Source organism: Oncorhynchus gorbuscha, linkage group LG25 (genome assembly GCF_021184085.1).
Source record: "Oncorhynchus gorbuscha isolate QuinsamMale2020 ecotype Even-year linkage group LG25, OgorEven_v1.0, whole genome shotgun sequence".
NCBI classification, from domain to species: domain Eukaryota; kingdom Metazoa; phylum Chordata; class Actinopteri; order Salmoniformes; family Salmonidae; genus Oncorhynchus; species Oncorhynchus gorbuscha.
In genome coordinates, this window is record NC_060197.1 from 22,238,187 (window position 1) to 22,265,229 (window position 27,043).

Sequence of the window (27,043 nt, forward strand, 5' to 3'; positions counted from 1 at the left end):
GGGCCAGGGCAGTGAACAGTTTTGACTGGGCTGAGCGGGAGCTGTATTTCCTCAGTGGTAGGGAGGCGAGCAGGCCAGAGGTGGATAACGCAGTGCTCTTGTTTGGGTGTAGGGCCTGATCAGAGCCTGGAGGTACTGAGGTGCCGTTCCCCTCACAGCTCCGTAGGCAAGCACCATGGTCTTGTAGCGGATGCGAGCTTCAACTGGAAGCCAGTGGAGAGAACGGAGGAGCGGGGTGACGTGAGAGAACTTGGGAAGGTTGAACACCAGACGGGCTGCGGCGTTCTGGATGAGTTGAAGGGGTTTAATGGCACAGGCAGGGAGCCCAGCCAACAGCGAGTTGCAGTAATCCAGACGGGAGATGACAAGTGCCTGGATTAGGACCTGCGCCGCTTCCTGTGTGAGGCAGGGTCGTACTCTGCGGATGTTGTAGAGCATGAACCTACAGGAACGGGCCACCGCCTTGATGTTAGTTGAGAACGACAGGGTGTTGTCCAGGATCACGCCAAGATTCTTGGCGCTCTGGGAGGAGGACACAATGGAGTTGTCAACCGTGATGGCGAGATCATGGAACGGGCAGTCCTTCCCGGGAGGAAGAGCAGCTCCGTCTTGCCGAGGTTCAGCTTGAGGTGGTGATCCGTCATCCACACTGATATGTCTGCCAGACATGCAGAGATGCGATTCGCCACCTGGTCATCAGAAGGGGGAAAGGAGAAGATTAATTGTGTGTCGTCTGCATAGCAATGATAAGAGAGACCATGTGAGGTTATGACAGAGCCAAGTGACTTGGTGTATAGCGAGAATAGGAGAGGGCCAAGAACAGAGCCCTGGGGGACACCAGTGGTGAGAGCGCGTGGTGAGGAGACAGATTCTCGCCACGCCACCTGGTAGGAGCGACCTGTCAGGTAGGACGCAATCCAAGCGTGGGCCGCGCCGGAGATGCCCAACTCGGAGAGGGTGGAGAGGAGGATCTGATGGTTCACAGTATCGAAGGCAGCCGATAGATCTAGAAGGATGAGAGCAGAGGAGAGAGAGTTAGCTTTAGCAGTGCGGAGCGCCTCCGTGATACAGAGGAGAGCAGTCTCAGTTGAATGACTAGTCTTGAAACCTGACTGATTTGGATCAAGAAGGTCATTCAGAGAGAGATAGCTGGAGAGCTGGCCAAGGACGGCACGTTCAAGAGTTTTGGAGAGAAAAGAAAGAAGGGATACTGGTCTGTAATTGTTGACATCGGAGGGATCGAGTGTAGGTTTTTTCAGAAGGGGTGCAACTCTCGCTCTCTTGAAGACGGAAGGGACGTAGCCAACGGTCAGGGATGAGTTGATGAGCGAGGTGAGGTAAGGGAGAAGGTCTCCGGAAATGGTCTGGAGAAGAGATCTTTGTCCCCGTGTGCAGTTGCTAACTGTAGTCAGGCTATTTTATGGCGGTTTTGGAGCATTGGCTTCTTCCTTGCTGAGCGGCCTTTCAGGTTATGTCGATATAGGACTCGTTTTACTGTGGATATAGATACTTTTGTACCGGTTTCCTCTAGCATCTTCACAGGGTCCTTTGCTGTTGTTCTGGGATTGATTTGCACTTTTCGCACCAAAGTACGTTCATCTCTAGGAGACAGAACGCATCTCCTTCCTGAGCGGTATGACGCATGCGTGGTCCCATGGTGTTTATACCAGGCACAGTCAACTTAGTGTATGTAAACTTCTGACCCACTGGAATTGTGATACAGGCAATTGTAAGTGAAATAATTGGTCTGTAAACAATTATTGAAAAAATTACCTGTGTCATACTCAAGGTACAGTGGGGCAAAAAAGTATTTAGACAGCCGCCAATTGTGCAAGTTCTCCCACTTAAAAAGATGAGAGAGGCCTGTAATTTTCATCATAGGTACACTTCAACTATGACAGACAAAATGAGGGGGAAAAAAATCCGGAAAATCACATTCTAGGATTTTTAATGAATTTATTTGCAAATTATGGTGGAAAATAAGTATTTGGTCAATAACAAAAGTTTATCTCAATACTTTGTTATATACCCTTTGTTGGCAATGACAGAGGTCAAACGTTTTCTGTAAGTCTTCACAAGGTTTTCACACACTGTTGCTGGTATTTTGGCCCATTCCTCCATGCAGATCTCCTCTAGAGCAGTGATGTTTTGGAGCTGTTGCTGGGCAACACAGACTTTCAACTCCCTCCAAAGATTTTCTATGGGGTTGAGATCTGGAGGTTGGCTAGGCCACTCCAGGACCTTGAAATGTTTCTTACGAAGCCACTCCTTTGTTGCCAGGGCGGTGTGTTTGGGATCATTGTCATGCTGAAAGAACCAGCCATGTTTCATCTTCAATGCCCTTGCTGATGGAAGTAGGTTTTCTCTCAAAATCTCACGATACATGGACCCATTCATTCTTTCCTTTACACGGATCAGTCGTCCTGGTCCCTTTGCAGAAAAACAGCCCCAAAGCATGATGTTTCCACCCCCATGCTTCACAGTAGGTATGGTATTCTTTGGATGCAACTCAGCATTCTTTGACCTCCAAACACGACAAGTTTTTACCAAAAAGGTACACTTCAACTATGACAGACAAAATGAGAAAAAAAATCCAGAAAATCACATAGTAGGATTTTTTTCTGAATTTATTTGCAAATTATGGTGGAAAATAAGTATTTGGTCACCTACAAACAAGCAAGACTTCTGGCTCTCACAGACCTGTAACTTATGTTTTAAGAGGCTCCTCTGTCCTCCACTCGTTACCTGTATTAATGGCAGCTGTTTGAACTTGTTATCAGTATAAAAGACACCTGTCCACAACCTCAAACAGTCACACTCCAAACTCCACTATGGCCAAGACCAAAGAGCTGTCAAAGGACACCAGAAACAACATTATAGACCTGCACCAGGCTGGGAAGACTGAATCTGCAATAGGTAAGCAGCTTGGTTTGAAGAAATCAACTGTGGGAGCAATTATTAGGAAATGAAAGACATACAAGATCACTGATAATCTCCTAGTGAATGACCTGGGGGACCTAGTGAATGACCTGCAGAGAGCGCCGCCAGGGACTCAAATCCTGCAGTGCCAGACGTGTCCCCCTGCTTAAGCCAGTACATGTCCAGGCCCGTCTGAAGTTTGCTAGAGAGCATTTGGATGATCCAGAAGAAGATTGGGAGAATGTCATATGGTCAGATGAAACCAAAATATAACTTTTTGGTAAAAACTCAACTCGTTGTGTTTGGAGGACAAAGAATGCTGAGTTGCATCCAAAGAACACCATACCTACTGTGAAGCATGGGGGTGGAAACATCATGCTTTGGGGCTGTTTTTCTGCAAAGGGACCAGGACGACTGATCCGTGTAAAGGAAAGAATGAATGGGGCCATGTATCGTGAGATTTTGAGTTAAAACCTCCTTCCATCAGCAAGGGCATTGAAGATGAAACGTGGCTGGGTCTTTCAGCATGACAATGATCCCAAAGACACCGCCCGGGCAACGAAGGAGTGGCTTCGTAAGAAGCATTTCAAGGTCCTGGAGTTGCCTAGCCAGTCTCCAGATCTCAACCCCATAGAAAATCTTTGGAGGGAGTTGAAAGTCCGTGTTGCCCAGCTACAGCCCCAAAACATCACTGCTCTAGAGGAGATCTGCATGGAGGAATGGGCCAAAATACCAGCAACAGTGTGTGAAAACCTTGTGAAGACTTACAGAAAATGTTTGAGCTCTGTCATTGCCAACAAAGGGTATATAACAAAGTATTGAGATAAACCTTTGTTATTGACCAAATACTTATTTTCCACCATAATTTGCAAATAAATTCATTAAAAATCCTACAATGTGATTTTCTGGATTTTTTTGTCTCATTTTGTCTGTCATAGTTGAAGTGTACCTATGATTAAAATTACAGGCCTCTCCCATCTTTTTAAGTGGGAGAACTTGCACAATTGGTGGCTGACTAAATACTTTTTTGCCCCACTGTAGATGTCCTAACCGACTTTCCAAAACTATAGTTTGTTAACAAGACATTTGTGGAGTGGTTGAAAAACAAGTTTTAATGACTTCAACCTAAGAGCATGTAAACTTCCAACTTCAACTGTATATTTATTTTTTATTTAAAAAAAAACATTTGCAAACATTTCTAAAAAACATTTTTGATTTTGTCATTAAGGGTTATTGTGTGTAGATTTATGAGGGGGAAAAACAAACTAAAATCAATTTTAGAATAAGGCTGTAACATAACAAAATGTGGAAAGAGTCAAGGGGTTTGAATACTTTTCGAATGCACTGATTTTAGCCCATATAATTGCATTGAATAATAGATTCACTACATAAAACAACAGATTGTCCCACAGAAAAAAATCTAAAGGAAGTTTGTTCTGAAGTATCTATCCAATATATATATATATATATTTACATGTATTTAAACCCTTATTTTGTTCCTTAACAGTCTCCATACATACTTTCATAAATGTTTTTGACTGGTACCAGGGGACATTCAGACGTGCGGCCTGTGGGAGTCTCACGTTTACACCGAGTGGTCGTATAATTGTCTAGCCTAAACTGTTCGGACGCTACAGACAGAAGTTGGAAGATCGGCTGTACCGACTTCAGACAAGTCCCAAGAAGACTGGTGGGGGTCGTCGAGCAAAACGGAGAACAGCATCGTGTTCGTGAGAGTCTCCTCCTTCCATAATAGTTTGTTGGCCAAACCATTCGGGTGTGTAAAAGCACATTTCACAAAATAAAAGTTTGTGTATACTGTGTTTACGTGTCTGTTTTACCCTCCACTACAACCCTGGATGGATGCCAGTTGTGCTTGTTCCTTTAAGGCTCTTATCTGTGAAGGTAGCACACTGTGTAAAGTGGTATGGGTAGCCTAATCTGGAGGAAATGCATTTAGATGGTTGTTAATCGCAATAACATTAACACTCAGGTGTTTCTGCTCATTGTCTTGTGTGTACTTTCTATTGTTTATCCATGCTAACTGTATCTGTTGCCTGACGGTAGTCAGAAAGTGTGCCGGATCCTTACAAAAAATGTATCATGGTATTTTCCTGTCATGGTAGTACAATGAAAACAATACTATTGTACTATCGTGTTTTTTTGGTTACTACCATGGAAGGAAAATACCACGGTACGTACTGTTGCAAATACCATGACCAAAACACCATGATTGTACCATAGAATTTTTTTAATTGTACTACCATGGCAAGAAAATACCATGGCATTTGCAGCATTAATATTGTATTTTCCTGCCATTTAGTGACCAAAATACCATGATAATACCATGGGTTTGTACTAGCAGCATGTAGGTTACAATGCATTCTCATGATGGTCAATGTCCCACAGTATTTTGGGTTATGTGACCAAAAACATAGTAATTTATACTCACATAATGCAATATTGACTTTTCGCTCTGCAATGACAAAGTGTAGGCTTACTCTGCTAAACCCCTTGAGCTCATAATGAAAAACCACAACACACATGGTCTAGTAGTGTAGTGTGCCTCTTAAACCATAGTCCGCTGGTCACTATATAGCTTATTAGCACGCTAGACAGCTAGCTACATGCTTGCTACTTGTAATAGGAATGTAAGCCTATTAACTAGTTAGCCTGTTAGCTACTGTAGCTAGCCACTGGCCTGCAACCAATCAGTGGCATCTGCGGGAGGATTTAGTCAGTTGATGTACCTACATACACGTGTCCGTGGCTTTCGTGTACCTTGAACCAGCTTCAAGGAAAGGATAAGAAGATGAGTGGGGGGTGAAGGGAAGAGCAAGAGGGTGGGGGAGAAAGAGAGAAGGAAGGTTTGAGAGACAGGGAGAGGTGGGGTGAGAGAGGAAGGAGGGAGAGGGTGAGAGAGCTAGAGAGAGAATGAAGAATGAAAAAGCGAGACAGAAACCCCATTCCCATCCACAGTTTTTATGTGAGTAATGTCATACAGTATAAAACAAATTCTTGACAGCTGTGACCGAAACAGGAAGTTTCCGTACAATTTTAGAAATCCCGACATGGTCAGGTCTTTTTGTGTCGGTAAAATTTAGTATGCTAGAAATGGTGGTGGGAAAGCATTTATGCGCAAATATTGATATAATAACCATCATACAGTGGTGGAAAAAGTACCGATTTGTCATACTTGAGTAAAAGTAAAGATACCTTAATACGAAATGACTCAAGTAAAAGTGAAAGTCACCCAGTAAAACACAACTTGAGTAAAAGTATAATAGTATTTGGTTTTAAATATGCTTAAGTATCAAAAGTAAATGTAATTGCTAAAATGTACTTACGTATCAAAAGTAAAAGTACAAGTATAGATAATTTTAAATTCCTTATATTAAGCAAAGCAGATGGCCACATGTTGTATTTTTTTATTTTCAGAGGCAGTAGGGATGACAAGGGATGTTCTCTTGATAAGTGTGTGAATTAGACCATTTTCCGGTCTTGCTAAGCATTCAAAATGTAACGAGTACTTTTGGGTGTCAGGGAAAACGTAAAACGTATGGAGTAAAAAGTACATAATTCTCTTTAGGAATGTAGTGACGTAAAAGTAAAAGTAGTCAAAAATAGTAAATTAAAATTAAATTAAATTAAATTACTGATTCCCAAAAAATGACTTAAGTAGTACTTTAAAGTATTTTTACTTAAGTACTTTACACTACTGCCATCATATCGAAGTAAACTTGGAGTAACGCGATGACATGGTGTGTGATCCTCCCATAACGACTTGGGAAACCATGCAGTTTATTAGGCTACAGATTAAATCAATTATGAAGAACCCCCCCAGGATGGTGAAAGTGCACAGTGATGCGCTTGATGCTCCTTTCAAATAAATGTCTGGGGTCTTATTCTGGTGACATGATGATCGATGCTTGACTACCGTTTGACAAATAAAAATATTCTCGCTCTTATCTATAAGACTACCTGCAGACTGGACTACCCGCAGAGCCTACCCACAATGTATCTACGAGATGTTAGCTAGAGAGCACGTGCCAAGACCAGAGTACACACATTTGCTATTAAAGCAACCGTTTTTGTGTCAAAACAATCGGTAGAGTTGAAAATGCAATGGAAACACAGTGAACATTGTGCACTATGCCATCACACACTGATTTTCATCCACAACAAGTCAGGTTGGTGGAAACGTCACTAGTGGGAAAATTTACGTTTTATTTATGCAGATTTATTTATTTTTTGAATGAAAACCTGACGCCAATTGGGTGGGGACCTAGCAAGAGAGAGGATAGTGGTAGATATAGAGAGAGGAGAGAGAGGGGGGTTTGAGAGATATAGAGAGAGAGTTAAAAGAGATAAAAAGGAAAGAGGGAGAGAAAGAGAGAGCGTAAAGACGAGAGAGAGAGAGAGAGAGAGAGAGGGGAGGAGAGGCCGGGAGGGTCAAAACAAGAGAGACGGAGAGAGAGAGAGAGAGAGGGGAGGAGAGGCCGGGAGGGTCAAAACAAGAGAGACGGAGAGAGAGACAGAGAGAGAGGGGAGGAGAGGCCGGGAGGGTCAAAACAAGAGAGACGGAGAGAGAGACAGAGAGAGAGGGGAGGAGAGGCCGGGAGGGTCAAAACAAGAGAGATGGAGGGAGAGAGAGAGAGAGAGAGAGAGAGAGAGAGAGAGAGAGAGAGAGGAGAGAGAGAGAGAGAGAGAGAGAGAGAGAGAGAGAGAGAGAGAGAGAGAGAGAGAGAGAGAGAGAGAGAGAGACAGAGAGACAGAGAGAGAGAGAGAGAGAGAGAGACAGAGAGACAGAGAGAGAGAGACAGAGAGAATGAGAGAGAGAGAGAGAGAGAGAGAGAGAGAGAGAGACAGAGAGACAGAGAGAAGAGAGAGAGAGAGAGAGAGAGAGAGAGAGAGAGAGAGAGAGAGAGAGACGAGAGAGACAGAGAGACAGAGAGACAGAGAGACAGAGAGACAGAGAGAGGGGGGAGTATTTCAGGTTTAAGAGGTATTTCAGGTTCATCCCTATCCTTAGAGCTTTACCTCTTGGCACTCTGCCAGTCTCCCATGTCTGACCAGCTTTAGGTCTTACGGCCTCTTCACAGCAGGAGTGTGTGCGGATGTGTGCGTGTGCTTGAGTGTTTTCTATGAATGAATTAATTCACAAAAATTGTTTTGTCAAATTGCCAGTTGGCAACCCGTTCCTTACGGGATTAGTTGACACAAATAAACATTACAATGATTCAGAGTGATAATTATTCCGGTGTTCTGCCAACGCGACTTAACACGACAGGACAGGGTGCATACGAAAAAACACGACAGGACAGGGCGAAACACGCAATTACAGCATGAATACAAAACAAGGAACCGACGGAACAGGAACGGATAGTGCGCACCGCATAAAGAATGAAAAATAAATAAATACATAATAGTAGAAAAGGTTACCCAAGCAATAATAATTTTAAAAATACAATTAAAAAACAGATAAATAAATACGGAAAAATGAAATGGAAGGCATTTAACCCTGGTCTGTCACAAAGAGAAGATTCAAGTGAGAGAGATATATTGAAGGCCCACACACAATTTATATACAATGAGTACACAAACATTAAGAACACCTGTTCTTTTCATGAGGTAGACTGACAAGGTGAATCCAGGTGAAAGCTATGATCCCTTATTGATGTGACTTGTTAAATCTTCTTCAATCATTGCAGATGAATGGGAGGAGACAGGTTAAAAAAATGATTTTTAAGCCTTGAGACAATTGAAACATGGATTGTGTATGTGTGCCCTTCAGAGGGTGAATTGGCAAGACAAAATATTTAAGTACCTTTGAATGGGGTATGGTAGTAGGTGACAGGCACACTGGTCTGTGTCAAGAACTGCAACGCTGCTGGGGTTTTACACTCAACAGTTTCCTGTGTGTATCAAGAATATCCAGGATATCCAGCCAACTTGACATAACTGTGGGACACATTGGAGTCAACATGGACCAGCATCCCTGTGGAATGTAGAGTCCATGTCCCGACAAATTGAGGCTGTTCTGAGGCCAAAAGGGGTTGCAACTCAATATTAGGAAGGTGTTCCTAATGTTTGGTATACTCAGTGTACATAGGCCTATGTCTGGAGCTAAATATTTTTATAATTTATTTTGGTCCCATGTTTCATGAGCTGAAATAAAAGATCCCAGAAATGTTCTAGACGCACAGAAAGCTTATTTCTCTCAAATGTTGTGCACAAATTTGTTTACATCCCTGTTAATAAAAATGTGTCCTTTGCCAAGATAATCCATCCACCTGACAGGTGAGGCATATCAATAAGCAGTTTAAACAGCATGATCATTACAAAGGTACACCTTGTGCTGCGGACAATAAGAGATCACTTTCAAATGTGCCGTTTTGTCACACAACGCAATGTCACAAATGTCTCAAGTTTTGATGTAGTGTCTACTTGGCATGCTGACAGCAGGAATGTCCACCAGACATATTGCCCGAGAATTGAATATTCATTTTTCTACCATAAGTCGCCAAACATCGTTTTAGAGAATTTGGCAGTACGTCCAACCGGTCTCCCAACCGCAGACCACGTGAAACCATGCCAGCCCAGGACCACCACATCCGGCTTCCTCAATTCATTGGGATTGGCTGGGCCTTGCTCCCCCATGGCTGCGCTACTGCTCATGTGAAATCCATAGATTATGGCAAATTGATTTCAATTGACTGAATCCTTTTTATGAACTGTAACTCAGTAAAATCTTTGAGTTTGTTGCATGTTGCGTTTATATTTTTTGTTCAGTATAGTTATAGGTCACCCTTTTTCTTTTACTCCAGGCTTTATCAAAAAAAATCAGCAAACGAAAATACACAATGGACAAAAAAAACTATTTCTGTCCCTTCATCGCTCAGCCACATAATGCCAGGGTATATCTGATGGGCTTTCTGGAGTAAGGACAAGCGTATATTGTGGTAAAAATGGCAATAGAGGATCAAATGAATATCATTCTCTATCTATTCGATGTCACAATAGTTACATAATATTTCCTCTTCCATTTCACCACAATACCGATCTATTTCAATAGCAGGGGCAATATCGCTGATCTTACCTGTTTCAATAGCAGGGGCAATATCGCTGATCTTACCTGTTTCAATAGCAGGGGCAATATCGCTGATCTTACCTGTTTCAATAGCAGGGGCAATATCGCTGATCTTACCTGTTTCAATAGCAGGGGCAATATCGCTGATCTTACCTGTTTCAATATAGCAGGGGCAATATCGCTGATCTTACCTGTTTCAATAGCAGGGGCAATATCGCTGATCTTACCTGTTTCAATAGCGATCTTTCTTTTGCTTTTAGGTAGGTTGTACATAATATATATCTCACACACTAATGCACTCTTAAACAAACAAAAGGTTCTCAATTTGGGATTGTGATTAATCTCCTTCACCCATTTATTTTCATATTGCCATTTCAGTGGTTTTTAATAGCGTCTATGTCTTCCTTAATTTGGTTTTCATACAAATGTTCACAGTCAGGCTGTTGGAAAAGCTCAGGACCCTGGGACTGAACACCTTCCTCTGCAACTGGATTCTGGACTTCCTGACCGGCCTACCCCAGGTGGTGAGAGTAGGCAACAAACACCTCCGCTACGCTGACCCTCAACCTCCACCCCCCAGGGGTGTGTGCTCAGCCCCCTCCTGTACTCCCTGTTTACCCACAACTGTGTGGCCACGCACAACTCCAACTCCATCATCAAGTTTGCAGACGACACGACGGTGGTAGGCCGCAATGGGGAGGGTCAAGAGCTTCAAGTTCCTTGGTGTCCACATCACTGAGGACTTAACATGGTCCTCTGACATCAACACAGTTGCAAAGAAGGCACACTATTGCCTCTTCTCCCTCAAGAGGCTGAAACTATTTAGCGTGGCCCCTAAGATCCTCAGGAATTTCACAGCTAAACCATCGAGAGCATGGTTGTATCACCGTCTGGTATGGTAACTGCACCAGTCTCGACAGGAAGACCCTACAAAGGGTGGTGCGGACAGCTCAGCGCATCACTGGTGGTGAGCTCCCAGCCGTACATGCTAGGCCGGTATCTGAGAAAGACTGAAAAATTGCCAAAGACTCCAGCCAACTGAGGCATAGGCTGTTCTCCATAATCCCGTCCAGCAGACAATACCGGTGCATCAAAGCTCAGACAAACAGACTCCTAAACAGCTTCTATCCCCTGGCCGTCAGACTGTTATATGGCTACTGCTCTCCCTCTCCCACAGACTATACACACTGACTCATCCACAGCTCTCTACCCACTCAAACACACAGACATTCTCACTGTCACTCTTACTCACACACACATACTCACTCACACACTCATTATTGACGCCACAAACTTACACCCACACAACCCCACACACCTACGCTGCTGATGATGATTGATTCAATTTATTACTATAATTACACTGCTGTTCATTGATTATTGATTTCCATTAGCATTATATCTATCTATTTATCCCGCTACTGGTCAGCATTACCCCTGTTTACAGTGCTTTCATAAAGTATTCATAGGCATTATTTTTCACACATGTTGTTGTGTGACAGCCTGAATTTAAAATGGATTAAATTGAGATTTTCTGTCACCAATCTACACACAATATCACATAATTAATTTAAAAAACAAATAATAATGAGAAGCTGAAATATATTGAGTCAATAATTATTCAACCCCTTTGTTATGCCAAGCCTAAATAAGTTCAGGAGTAAAATATGCTTAACAAATCACATAATAAGTTACATGGACTCATTCTGTGTTCAATAATTGATTTTTGAACGACTACCCCATCTTTATACCCCACATATACAATTATCTGTAAGTTCTCTCAATTGAGTAGTGAATTTCAAGCACAGATTTAACCACAAAGAAGAGGGAGGTTTTTCCAATGCCTTGCAAAGAAGGGAACCGATTGGTAGATTTGTAACAAATATCCCCCTGAATATCCCTTTGAGCATGGTGAAGTTATTAATTAGGCTTTGGATGGTGTATAATTACACCCAGTCACTACAAAGATACAGGCATCCTTCCTAACTCAGTTGCCAGAGAAGAAGAAAAATGCTCACCGATTTCACCATGAGGCCAATGGTGATTTTAAAACAGTTTAATGGTTGTGATTTGAGAACGGAGGATAGATCAACAACATTCTAGTTACGCTACAATACTAACCTAAATGACAGAGTGAAAAGAAGGAAGACTGTACAGAATAACAAAAATTTCAAAACATGCATCCTGTTTGCTACCAGGAACTTTAGTAGTACTGAGAAAAAAGAAAAACATATTGTCCTGAATACAAAAAATAATAATTTGGGGCAAATCCAACACAGCACATCACTGAGTACCACTCTTCATATTTTCAAGAATGGTGACTGCATCATGTTATGCTTGTCATTGGCAAGGACTAGGGAGTTTTTCAGGATAAAAAGCAATGGAATACAGCTAAGCACAGGTAAAATCCTAGAAGAAAACCTGCTTCAGTCTTTTTTCCAACACACACTGGGAGACAAATTCCCCTTTCAGCGGGACAATAACCTAAAACAAAAGTCCAAATCTACACTGGGGTTGCATGCCAAGATGACATGCAATGTTCCTGAGTGGCCTAGTTGCAGTTGTGAGGTAAATCGGCTTGAAAATCTAGGTCTACTTTTGAAAATGGCCTTCTGACAATGACCAACAACCAACTTGACAGAGCTTGAAGAACTTTAAAAAGAGTAATGGGCACATATTGTACAATCCAGGTGTGCAAAGCTCTTAGAGACTTGGCCAAAAAGACTCTGTGAGCTGTAATCACTACCAACAGTGATTATAACATGTATAAGAGCAGGAACTATACCATGAAGTCCAAGGAACTGGACATAGATCTCTGGGATAGAATTGTGTTGAGGCATATATCTAGGGAAGGGTATAAAACAATGTCTAGAGTGTTGAAAGTTTCCAAGAGCACAGTGATCTCCATCATTGGGAAATTGAAAAAATATAGAACTACCCAGACTCTGCCTAGACCTGGCCATCCGACCAAACTGAGCAACTGGGCAAGAAATACCTCGGTCAGGGAGGTGAACAAGAACCCAATGAACACTCAGGCAGAACTATAGAGTTCCTTGGCTGACATGGGAGAAGCTGCCAAATAACAGTCTCTACGGCACTTCACCAATCTGCGCTTTAGGAGAGAGTTGCCAGACAGAAGCCACTCCTGAGAAAAAGGCACATGACTGCACGGCTGAAGTTTGCAAAAAGGCACATAAAAGACTGAGAGCATAATTCAAAAGATTCTGTGGTCTGATGAGACAGAAATGTAACTTTCTGGCCTGAATACAAAGCGATATGTATGGAGAAAACAAGGCATAGCTCATCACCTGTCTAACAGGTTAGAGTTAGTAGATAATTGAAATGCTACTGAAATGAAATATCTGTTCCTCCCTCTTTCCCTCCCTATCTATCCCAACCTCTTTTCCTCCATCCATACCTCTTTCTACCTTTTCCATCATCCCACAGAGACAGCCGCCAAGGCGTTTGGCATACCTCTTTCGCAGACGATAGCCAACGACCGGGCATACAAGCAGCGTCAGGATGCTCTAAAGGTTTTTTTTTAAATCTACTTCATTAGATTGTTTTACTGTGAAGTGTAAAAAACTGTATCCAAAATACAAGTGTAAAAACTGCACACTCGAAAATACACTTTTACTTTAGGTCTATTTACTGTAAAGTGTTGTGATGGATTATAAAAGCACTTTAAATAAAGTTGGATTTGATTTGAAGGAGAGCCGGAGAGACTGCCTTGATCTAGAGGCCAGCGTCCTGAGGTTTCGGGCTGAGAAACAACAGCAGAGCAACGGGAATAAACCCCTCTGTAGCACGGCTTCATCCTCCTTCAGTGGTGCTACATCCTCCTCATCATCGGCAGCACTGGCGTTGCACAGCAAGCCACTCTCACCCAGGTTCCTGGATAAGAAAGCTAGAGTGCAGAGACGGGTGAGTTGGAGAGTGCAGACACGCACACACACACACACACACACACACACACACACACACACACACACACACACACACACACACACACACACACACACACACACACACACACACACACACACACACACACACACACACACACACACACACACACACACACACACACACACACACAGAGAGACAAGTAGATGTAGATGCTTGTCTCTACGTCTGGGCTTTACTTTGGTCTGAAATATGCGGACCTCTCTTCGGCTATCAAATGAGCAGTCGAACATCCAACAAACATTTCTCAACCATGACTTATCACCTTCCAACTACGGTTTCAAAACATGACCACGCTGGCATATCTCCTCCGAGACAATCAAACATTTCTATTGTAGGCACTTGGCACTTGAACGTGCCAGCCAGCACATACCGTAGTCCTAAGAACTGTGAAATACTGTGGCAACAACTGATCCAAACGTATCCGTTCAAAAATACATCGGAGTTGTTTTATTTGAACAATATGCCCAACTTCAACAAAAATCTGGGGTATCGAAGTTCAACGATGACTATCAGTAATACTCTCTCCGAACCTCGACCCTGGTAATCAGTGTTGATATTGGAAAATGGAAAAAGGTCTGCATTCCAAATGGCACCGTATAGTGCAAAAGTAGTGCAAAAGTAGTACACAATATAGGGAATCGGGTGCCACAGGAGACACACACACACACAAGGGAACGTTCAGTTAAATCGGTCTACCCTCTGTCTGGCTGTCTCTCCATCATAATCATTTGCACAATCAATTCATTTTCCTGGTATGGAGTCAGACCGTTGTTTGCCACAGCGACACAGTACAAATATTAGCAGAGCAAAAACTGTGTGCACATTCGTGCATGCATTTGGGCGTAGTCTCTGTGTGTGTATTTAAGTTGAGCCCCTGCTGCGTTAATGTCTGTATCGTGCTGCGCTCTAACCTGCTGCCCTGCTGGGTGAGAGATCAGACACCATCACTGCTGGTGGCTCTAACACACTGTCATTACTAGCCAGGGTTAGGGTACCTGATACTGTATTTGTTTTCACTTAGTGTTTGTCTGTAGTCCTTCCACGTCAGAACAGAATGAAGGGCTGGAGACTAGAGGAGGAAGGCATGTTTGAGACTATTGAGATGCACCCATTAATTAGGGCCTGAACCTAACATACGCGATGTACTGAATGTGCTGCCAAACGTGACAAAGACAATAAGAGACAGCGCAAATACATCTGGGACCAGGTTGCTCATGCATAACTTGAATTATGTGTAATACATGATTTATTGATGTGGATGGGAGATGTGTGTGTGATTGTAATTTCCACATCTAAGAGATAGATACAAGAACGTTGAGTTGAATAATAATTTGGTGTTGACACGCTTTTTACATTTCTTATTCAGATTTACTTGGAAAACTGAGAAACCTTCCAATCAAAACAGAGGAAGGGAAGTAGATTATTGAGATCATGTCTGCGGGAAGATGTTTTGGGGTGGGGAGGCTTTTCTCCACTCTACTGACAAATATTGTTCTGCGCTCATACGGGAGTAATAAAGGCCTAGTGCACTAATTTGGTTTAAAAAAAATATATATATACCTAATTGTGACTTATCAGGGGGTGCTGCAGCACCCGCAGCACCCTACTACCTGTGGCAATGATTGAGATGCACTCTAAGTGCTTGCATGACTCAGGTTTCCATGGAAATCTTTAATTAAAGATTCTACATTTTAGAGATAGAAGGCAGTTCATTCAGCTCATCGTTCCGAGTAGATGGAAATGGCAATTGCAGCGATTTGTGTATACACGCACACACGCATGAACACACACACACACACACACACACACACACACACACACACACACACACACACACACACACACACACACACACACACACACACACACACACACACACACACACACACACACACACACACACACACACACACACACACACACACACACACACACACACACACAGCGTTGGGCGATATACATATATATATATACAGTCGTGGCCAAAAGTTTTGAGAATGACACAAATATTAATTTCCACAAAGTTTGCTGCTTCAGTGTCTTTAGATATTTTTGTCAGATGTTACTATGGAATACTGAAGTATAATTACAAGCGTTTCATAAGTGTCAAAGGCTTTTATTGACATTTACATGAAGTTGATGCAAAGAGTCAATATTTGCAGTGTCTTCTTGGGCGCCCCGAAGCCTTCTTCACAACAATTGAACCGCTCTCCTTGAAGTTCTTGATGAACTTGATAAATGGTTGATTTAGGAGCAATCTTACTGGCAGCAATATCCTTGCCTGTGAAGCCCTTTTTGTGAAATGCAATGATGACAGCACATGTTTCCTTGCAAGTAACCATGGTTGACAGAGGAAGAACAATGATTCCAAGCACCACCCTCCTTTTGAAGCTTCCAGTTTGTTATTCGAACTCAGTCAGCATGACAGAGTGATCTCCAGCCTTGTCCTCGTCAACACTCACACCTGTGTTAACGACAGAATCATGATGTCAGCTGGTCCTTTTGTGGCAGGGCTGAAATGCAGTGGAAATGTTTTTTTTAGGATTCAGTTCATTTTCATGGCAAAGAGGGACTTTGCAATTCATTGCAATTCATCTGATCACTCTTCATAACATTCTGGAGTATATATGCAAATTGCCATCATACAAACTGAGGCAGCAGACTTTATGAAAATTAATATTTGTGTCATTCTCAACTTTTGGCCACGACTGTATATAAGACTCCCACTATTGGGAAAGATGGAGACACAGAAGAACAGGAATCAAAGGGAATGCAAATAAATGGCAGAATAAATTATATAATTAGTCATGAGAACACTGCCCTGAAAAAACCCAGAACATTTTGCCCAAAAATGAAAACTTAAACTCCATTTATTCCGTTCCTGTTCGTTTCCTTATATTGTATATTCTGATTTTTTTCCATCCGTGATTGCGTTTCCCCTGTCCTGTCGTGTTTTTGCCGTAAGAGAATTTCTCTTAAAATAAAATCTACCTCATTATGTTACCCAGGAAAAATGTCATACTCATCCCAAGATTAACTGGATAGCTTTGCAAGAAAGTTTTCACGGCAACTGGCAGAATTTTGTTACATGATCAACTAATGGAAATCTTTTTTGAAAGCCAGGAAAAATATTGTTGCAATAATGTTGCTTTCCCTTTACTTTTACCCCCTTCTCCATCACCCTTCTGTTTATCCTCTCAATCCCTCGTTCTTCTGTTCCTTCACTCCCTCCTTCTCATCCATACTTCCCTAATGTTCACTCTCCTTCCCTCTGTCTCTCATCTCTTCCCTCTGCTCCTCCCTCTCTTCTGTCTCCATCTCTTCGTTCCTACTATTGTTTCTCTCCTACTCTTTTCTCATCCTTTTCCCCTCACCTCTGTTTTTCACTCTCCCTTTTAATCAACTCCTAAAGGTTTTGAAACTTGAACTTGAAATGATTTATTTATTTTGCTCCTTTGCACCCCATTATTTTTATTTCTACTTTGCACATTCTTCCATTGCAAAACTACCATTCCAGTGTTTTACTTGCTATATTGTATTTACTTTGCCACCATGGCCTTTTTTGCCTTTACCTCCCTTCTCACCTCATTTGCTCACATTGTATATAGACTTGTTTATAAGTGTATTATTGACTGTATGTTTGTTTTACTCCATGTGTAACTCTGTGTCGTTGTATCTGTCGAACTGCTTTGCTTTATCTTGGCCAGGTCGCAATTGTAAACGAGAACTTGTTCTCAACTTGGATACCTGGTTAAATAAAGGTGAAATAAATCAAATAAAATAAAATGCTTAATCTCCAACAGGGTGGCCTGTCAGTGGACTCCATCTCAGATCTTGTAGAGAGTCAGTCCCGCCTGTTGGAGGCGCTGCAGCTGTCCCACCCTGCAGAGCTGGAGCTGAAGAAGACTGCAGCAGGTGCCGGGGGGCGGACTCAGACCAAGTTGAGCCTCAACCCCATCTATAGACAGGTTCCCCGTGTGTTGGAGAGGTGCTGCTGCCACATAGAGAGACACGGTGAGACACAGAGGTCTGCTGATGTGACTGTTATAGCCCATCTAGCTAAAGCTTAGGCATTAGCTCGGGGAACCAACGTAAGTCTTCCGGTCTCAAGCAAGGTTACCCATCATGCGAGTGTGGTTCATTGCACCATGTCTCTGACAATTATAAAGTGTAAAATATATGGGATAGAATATTGAGAGATCTTGCCCTTTCATAATAATCTGAAGTGACTTTCTCTCCTTCTCCACAGGTCTACAAACTGTGGGGATCTTTCGTGTTGGGAGTTCCAAAAAGAGAGTTCGGCAGGTGAGTCTTTTTGCTCTCCATGCATAAATGTTAATGTCTTCAACGTTACAATTAGCTCTCCCCTGGTTAAGACCTATATACTAGCCAGTGTGTCGATGTACATTTGCTCTCCATATTACACAAACGTTAGCCCAACTACAGCAGAATTGTGCATTAATCATCATTTAGTCTTCCACACCTGTTCCCCGATCCTTTCCCCCTGATTAGATTCCTCATTTATTCCCTTTGTCCTTTTCCATGCTGTGATTGCCAATCAGGACGCTGCAGAAGGTGTTCATCAAAAGTCTGTGGCCGCTTCTCCAGTTGTTTTCCCCTCTACAAACTTAAACTTTCCTTCACATCATACAGTAGTTATTTATCCCTACTCGGTAGGACTAGCCAGTGTGTTGATGTTGTGGCAGGTGTACTTCTCTTCAGCTGTGTACTTTGCACTCAGGGCCGTTGATCCCTGTCATTTCCTGTTTAAAAAGAAATGCGTCACATGGGAAACTGACCTTATACTGTGTGTGTGGCCGGTGCATGTGAACTATTTGTGTGTGTGTGTGTGCTGACTCTCACATGGGTGCTGCCTCGAACGGTGCATTCTTTGTGTGTCTCCATTGCCACTGCCTGTGTGTGTCTGCTCGTTCTAGTGTGCGTGCGTGTTCTGATATGGTGCTGTTGTGTGTTTGCCCCACCTAGCTCCGTGAGGACTTTGACATAGGGACAGACGTGTGTTTGGATGAGGAGCACAGTGTCCACGATGTAGCGGCATTACTGAAGGAGTTCCTCAGAGACATGCCTGACCCTCTACTGCCAAGAGAGCTCTACGCTGCCTTCCTACACGCCAACCGTAAGGCACGCGCGCACAGTGACCCATACGACACACACTAGCCATACGAATGCAACCGTTGTCATTTTCTACAAGGTGAATTTATGCTCAACAAGGTCTCTTCTCTCTCTCTCTCTCTCTCTCTCTCTCTCTCTCTCTCTCTCTCTCTCTCTCTCTCTCTCTCTCTCTCTCTCTCTCTCTCTCTCTCTCTCTCTCTCTCAGTTCTGCGAGGGACAGACCAGCTAATGTACCTCCAGCAGCTGCTCTACCTGTTACCCCCCTGTAACTGTGATACCCTGCTCCGCCTCCTCACCCTGTTACACACCGTACAAAGCCACGCACAGGACACCACAGGACCACAGCACCAGGAGGTTAGTCCCAATGTGGGGGAGGGTAGGGTGAGGGGGGGTTCCGTGTTTGTGTGTCATGGGACTGTATCATTCTGTTCATCTGTCCATATTTTTTCTGTCAGTTTGTTTTATCTGTCCGTCGTCAACACGTTACCTTCTCTCGCTCTCTCAAGAGGAGAGCACATAATAGATTTTGGGTTGTCTTAACCCTCTCTCTCTCTCACATTTACATTACATTACATTTAAGTCATTTAGCAGACGCTCTTATCCAGAGCGACTTACAAATTGGTGCATTCACCTTATGACATTCAGTGGAACAGTCACTTTACAATAGTGCATCTAAATCTTAAAGGGGGGGAGGTTGAGAAGGATTACTTTATCCTATCCTAGGTATTCCTTAAAGAGGTCTCTCCTGTTACGGTTTCTGTCTCACCGGACCCTTTCTATATTATATACTGTCTCCTAACGCCTCTCTCTTTCTGTAGCTCACACTAACTAGCCTACACAGTAGGTAGACCTAATATGCGGTCTTTCCCCTAACCTCTGTCTCTCTCTCTTTCCCTAACTCATTCCTCTCTTTACCTGCAGTTCCCCGGCAACAAGATGACAGCAACCAACCTGGCAGTGATCTTTGGTCCCAACCTGCTGCAGGGGGGAGAGGGGCGGAGGGGACAGGGAGATGAGTCCCCACGCCATGGGCATTGAGGACAGCGCTGCCATCATCAACGTCACCCTTCACCTTATACAGAACTACAGGCGACTGTTCACGGTAGTTGGAGTGTGTGGGTTGGCGGGGGGGGGGGGTTCGGGTTTAAAAAAATGTACGGATAGTCAGGAGCACACTCCAACACTCAGACATGATTTACAAACGAAGCATTTGTGTTTAGTGAGTCTCCCAGATTAGAGGAAGTAGGGATGTTCTTTTGATAAGTGTGTGAATTGGACCATTTTCCTGTCCTGCTAAGCATTCAACAACAGAGTACTTTTGGGTGTCAGGGAAAATGTATTGGGAATGTAGTGGAGTAAAGTTTGTCCAAAAATATAAACAGTAAAGTACAGTACCACAAAAAATCTACTTTAGGTAGCACTTTAAAGTACTTTACACCACTGTGCGTGTTAGCAGGCGCGAGCGTGTGTGTGTCACCCTCCTCTCCTCCTCTCCCCAGGTGTCAGCAGAGCTCCAGCAGGAGGTATTGATGAGTCTCATCCAGACAGATCCTGACATCATCGACTATCTCCTCCGCAGGAAACTCAGGTAGGTGTACACTTCAGGGCCCATATTTACAAACAGTCCACTATGATCTAAAAGGCTAAACTGATTCTGGATCAGCACTTCAGTTGTCTCTGAGTCTTAGTGTTGTGTGTTTATTGAGTGTGTTTCAATATCTCTATATGTGGCGCTGCAAGACAACGTGGATAGTAAAATACTCTAGTCTCTACTCTCTCTACTTGCTCTCTTCCCACTTTTTTCTCTCTCCATTCCTCTCCTTTCCCCTACTCTCCTCCTCCCACAGTGGCAGTCACCTGACGGTGGAGACGGTAGACACAGCGGGGGGTCGGCGGGACACGGGGGCATCTCTGGACTCTGTAGGGGCGTCTAGTGGCAGCCTGTCACCCCTGGAGCCCTCGCCCCTCTTCAACCCCGACGAGCCTGGGGACAGCAGGCTGACCACAGAGGTGTTCCTTAACCTCAACGTCCTCCAACGCCACCATAACAACAAGAAACGTAAGTCATCGAGTTTAGGTTTAAGATCAGATTTAGGCTAAGGTTCAGGTTTGGATTTAGGTTTAAAGAGCGTCCAGGATGTCTTCTGACACCACCACAACAGGAAAAGGAAGTTACTTATTCCTCCAGGGTCCCACTTCTTTTATTACACCTATAGCAGGTGGACACAACCACAACAGGAAACTTAAGTCACACATACAGTATAAAAAAAACAGTATGAAAAACACATACAGTATGAAAAAAGTACTCATCCCCAAGCCAACTCTAGACAAGTCCTCTCCTGGAATGTCTTAACAAAATGAAACCAAAATATTTCAAACGACTTCATCCAGTGGCCAGAAAAATAGATTTGCGTGATATGCAAATACAGGCATATTTACTGAACATAGCCTAATTTGCATATTCTACTAAAATATATTTTTTAAGTATTATTATTTGTAAAAATATTTCTGTACACTCAACTGTTAAAAGTTGATTGTCATATGATTAAGATTTGAAACATTTTTGGTGGGGGGGGGGTGGCCTTAACAGAATAATAAGATCAGTATAGTAAGAGCTTGATAACATTGTAATAACAAAGTAACATTCTAATGACATTGTAATAACAATGTCTCTGGTTTTGGAGGATTCAAGCACTGTTAAGGACAACAAACCCAATCAACAAACCAAAGCCAAGTTGGCCAAGCGGTATCAACGATGGCACCAAACCATCCCCAAGCAAGAGGGCGCGCGTGGGGAGACGTTTACAGATATGAATGTTGACTTGTTGAAATCCATCAGTGAAAGGCTTGCCAAACTTGATATCTAGGATATACTACGAGAGCATTATGTGCCAATTCAGCCAATATCGGATTGATGATCTAAGGAAAGAGAACACGGCACTGAAAGGTACTGTAGACTCTATTCATGGTGGAGGTGGTGCCAAAGGGGAACAAACAACTTAAAGAAACCTTGCTTGATGTACAGTGTCGATCAATGTGGGACAATCTCATCTTTTCAGGGGGACCGGAGAATGACAACAGCAGAGGCTGTGAGGACACTGTCCGGGACATTGTCAACTCAACTGAAACTGCCCACAGATGGCGTGCGTAATGTCACTTTCTTCAGAGTCCTTAGAATGTCCACTTTCTCCAGAGTCCCCTCCAGAGTCCTTAGCCTTTTCCCAGAAGCCTTTGGGAAAAGGCCACAGGCTATTATTGCAGGTCTTGAAAATGTTAAGCAAAAGGAAATGGCAAAGAGCTGGTGCAGAAAACTCCGAAACACTGACTTTGGAATGAATGATCACTTCCCCCACGGAGATCAATGAAAAGAGAAAGAAACTATCGCATCATGAAAGAAAAGCATTGCCTGAACCAACGAGTCTCCTTGGTGATGGATAAACTTTACATCAATGGGAAACTGTATCGGGAATCTAGAGTAACTCCCTGGTTATTTGAATCCAATGTTCAAATCTGAGTTTGTGTGCTGTAGTGTGTCATGTCAACCTCAACTATAACGAATACATGTTCTATTGATCTTCACTTGACAAGGAAAGGGCTGCATATAGCTCAGGTTAATGTATGCAGCCTTCCGATATAGTCTACTGAGAAGGGACAGGAATAGGAATGGTGGGGGTGTAGCACTGTGCAATTCAGAATCATAAACATTAAGGTCATCCCTCCTCTTAAAAGGTATGTCAAATAGAGGCAATATGGGCTCATCTTCCTCACCAGGCAGCCATATTGGAAGGATGTGTGTCTAGACCTCCTAGCTCTAAGGTGTCCTATCTGGATGACTTATGCACTGGGTTTGACCAGGCCACAGATAGTAACAGAGATGTATTTATCTTGGGTGATATCAATATAAATGGGAAGGATCATAATAATTCAAATAGAACTAAATTCATGAGATATCCCGAGAGCTGTGGTTTGAAACAAATGGTTAATGATACTATTAGATAATGAACTAAGTTAGGTCACCGTTCGGACATGTGCGTTGATCTGATCTTCTGTAATATACCATTGCAATGATTAACCAAGAATATGCATATCCTTGCTACAGGCATTTAGATTTGGGTATGTCATTTTAGGTGAAAATTGAAAAAAGGGTCCGATCCTTAAAAGCCAGATCAATGCCAGTGGGCTGGACAGACCATAATATTGTGACCATAATCATGAACACCAAGGTTCCAAAGAAACCTCCTAGGATTTTGGTCATAATCTATTTCAAAATTATTTGGCTGCTGTACCTTGGGAGCTGATTTATCTAGAGGATGATTTAAATCACACTTCAGAATGTTTTATTGATTTGCTCACTGAGGTAACGGACCATCATGCCCCAGTAAGAAAGAGTACAGTTGGGGCTTGTCCATTTCCATGGATTGGGTGAGGCATTTTCTCCAAAAATATGGCAAAAGTGTTAATCCATTTCCAGAATTATAGGACACCACGTAATTATGCAGTTAAATTGATCGTAAGAAAAAGTATGGAATACAGTTAAGGGCTTACTTGGTACATCTATCTCATCATGCCCATCTAGTGTGGAGGGTGACGGCAGAACAATAACAAAACCAGCTGATATTGCCAATCATCCTATTGAAGTCATTACCCAATGGTAAATTTGGTTATGATCTTATGGACAATTTTTTACTTCGCTATGCTGCTCCCCAGATTGCAGCTCCTTTGAAATACATATTTAATTGGATCACTGGAAAAGAGGACATTTCCAAATATATGGAAGCATGCTAAACTGTGTCCAACCCTGAAAGACAGCAAAGAACCCATTACTCCTGCCAATAGTTGACCAATTAGTCTACTCCCTTCACTCATTAAGATATTGGAGGGTATTGTAAGTAGACAAATATGGGAGTACATGGAAAAGAATGATCTGATCACAGCCAATCAGCAAGCTTATTGCAAAAAAAAGCTTATTGTTTTGACAAAATAATTTTATTATGGGTTTAAGGAGTCAGCATTGAATTGGGTACAGTCATATCTAACTGACAGGAAACAGTCCACCTATATCAATGGGTCGTATTCTTCCCCTCATGCTTTAAACTGTGGTACCGCAGGGCAGCTGCTTTGGGCCACTTCTTTACTTAGTATATACCAACGACCTTCCTTATGTCTTATCTGAAACTCAAGCTACTATATCTGCAGATGAAACTACAATTTATACAGCAAGATAATGAGTTCAACAGGTACACCAAACTCTACAAGTAGATCTGGGAAATATCAGGGAGTGGGTTTGCTGGAACAAACTTGTTTTGACCGCCAAGAAAACCAAGGTTATGTTGGTCTGTTCCACCAGGAAAAGGCCAACACAGAATGGGATACAGTTAAGTATGGAGTGAGTACCAATTGAGGATCAGAAACCAAACTACTAGGGGTCCAGCTAGACAACTGCTTATCGTGGTCATCTCAAATAACTCACCAATGTAAAAAAAATAATAAGAATTACAACTGCATGCATGATCAGAAGGATAGCTAAATATTTTCTGGGAAAGATTCTTAAGCAAACAACCCAGGCATTAATTGAGAGTCAGGTGAACTACTGTTCTGTGGTCTGGGGAAATGCATCAGCAAGTGAAATTAGAAGGATGCAGACTGAACAGAACAAAGCAGCAACGAGTGTTTTAAGGTGGAGATATGGTAATTCTGTTGTAGTCATGCACAATGCTCTCGGTTGGTCATCAATCAACAAGATTATTGGAGAAAAAAAAATGCTTATTTTATTTCACAATTTACACTATTTAAAACAGCCAAACTCCATTCACAATGGTATTCAGTTGGTAAGAGAGTCGTCATTCAGTAAATACTAGGAATAGATTGTCCACTATCTGTGTTAGACATAAAAGAAAAATAGGCAAAATAATATTTCGATTCGGACCAATAAAGACATTGAATCATTTATCTGAGCAAACCAGAATCCTTTCAATAAATAATTTTAAAAAATACTTTAGAACCATTTAAATATAATACATTGGAAGGTAGATGAAGGAATCAATCTATATTTTCAGACTGTTTAGAGTAATTATCTGGTCAGTTTGTAACAGTGTGTCATGTGAAAATGTGATCGTATTATAGCTTGTATTTTAATGTTTAAGGACTCTTGGAAGATTAGTCCAAATGAGGACTAAAAGAGATCCTAATGAAATAAAAGCTCTCCCTCACCAGGTTCCAACGAGACCCCGTCCAAGTCCATTGGTCAGATGAGACAGTTCCATTCCCACCACAACCTACTGAGTCTGGCCCAGCCCTCCAGTAGCTCCAGAGTCCACCCAGAGGACAGCCAACACCATGCCCAGGAACGGAGGATTCCGCTGGGCGAAGGTCTGAGCTTCACCCTGGGGGCTGCCTCATGCTCCAGCCTGGGAGGACAGGGGGGAAAACAGTATCTGGGTGAGGCAGACACCCCAGGAGGAGAAAGAGAAAGCCTCTCCTAGTCATACAAGTCATTTTTGGGACTTCTTCACAGGCAAGGGCTCAGGGTCTGAGACCATGGTATGACAGGATAGAACACTGGGGGGGGGGGGGGGGTTGCAGGGTGGATTGGGACTAGAACCATGCCTTTGTCTGGTCTGCCCTATTGTCATTTCTGGGTGGCTGGGAGGTGGTTGGACCACGTTGAGGGACACTGATATAGAGTAGTGTTTATACGTATTCATACGAGCGCAAACGTAGACCGCACACACACATTGTTGTAATGTGTGAATTAATATCTTTTACTATAGAGCCCATCCCCTTCCCCTCTATCCCTCAACTTATCCATGATCTCTCGTGATGCTACACTAAGCTCCATCCAAACAGCCAGAAAAAAAAACCCATCTGTGGCTGTATCCTTTATGATCATCTATATTCTGAACCCTCTGTTGGGTAACTGAACACTTAACATTTGATACGGCTGAAGACCAAGGAGACGATGGGCAACACTCTGTAAATACATCAGTGTTTTAAACCGTGAAGACTATGGGCTCGATTCGTAAAGTTCTGCGATGGAGCCTGATTGACATTTTAAAGACAACGTTCCCACGCTGAGACTGCATTCACGTTAACCGCTGCGTAGGTCGGCTCAATCGGGAAATTAATTCAATCCCAAGTGCTTTCTCGAATCTCATATATTGGGTTTGAAACATTGGTTGCCATGACAAGGTGACATTTTTCCATATGTACAGAAAAGTATATAAATCGTTCAATGCGTTTGCTTCATCTTCTGGTAAAATGTCAACCCACACATAATTTCTGTCTGGAACTTATCACGCTTCACAGGACCATAGTAATTAACTACCGGGGACAATGTGGCCATAGAAAGCCCATGTATTCAATAACTAAAGAACTACCTGAGAATTCAATTGGGCTTGAGGATTGCGACAACTTCTTATAGTAAACCTGTCCCTACCATGTAAATGCAGTATTGTCTGTTTTTTTGTATGTATAAAAAACAAAATGTAGGCTTGTGTGCATGAAGTCTCTGTATTTGTTCTGGACCTTATTGAATTGCAGTATTGATATCCAACAAAAGACTTGTTCCATGAGGTGCTTGCTATCCTGTAAATATTAATCTCACTCTTGTACCATTAGACAGTACGTGTCATTTTTTTGGGGGGGGGGGGGAATACTTTTCTATACTTTGTAAACACACAAGCAATATCCCCTCAAGGTGTAGCTAGATTTCAAACTGTCCATTTTCTTACAGGTGTTTCTTGCATCTATGTACAAGATTTGAATTAAAATGTACAATTGTTGCTTCGTTATCCTTTATTGAATCCAGTGGGGGTAAAACAGATTTAGAAACACAAAACAGGGTTGTTGATTCATAGCTTACTGAAGCAAGAAGTCCCTTGTGTAATGTTTGGGGAAATTCTGTATTTTTGGAATTTCATCTACTTTTCCATA

General features: G+C 42.6%; 1 pseudogene across 1 annotated transcript in view; it reads left to right on the plus strand.

Annotated features, from left to right (window-relative positions):
* Positions 1-26,892, plus strand: part of LOC124013637 — a 92,581-nt pseudogene extending 65,689 nt beyond the window's left edge. The window contains exons 4-13 of the transcript XR_006834905.1: positions 13,457-13,542; positions 13,721-13,933; positions 17,782-17,992; positions 18,228-18,283; positions 18,965-19,115; positions 19,317-19,465; positions 20,033-20,213; positions 20,611-20,699; positions 20,959-21,170; positions 25,325-26,892. The product of XR_006834905.1 is annotated as a rho GTPase-activating protein 6-like (transcript). The remainder of the gene's footprint in view (positions 1-13,456; positions 13,543-13,720; positions 13,934-17,781; positions 17,993-18,227; positions 18,284-18,964; positions 19,116-19,316; positions 19,466-20,032; positions 20,214-20,610; positions 20,700-20,958; positions 21,171-25,324) is intronic.
* The last annotated feature ends 151 nt before the right edge of the window (positions 26,893-27,043 follow it).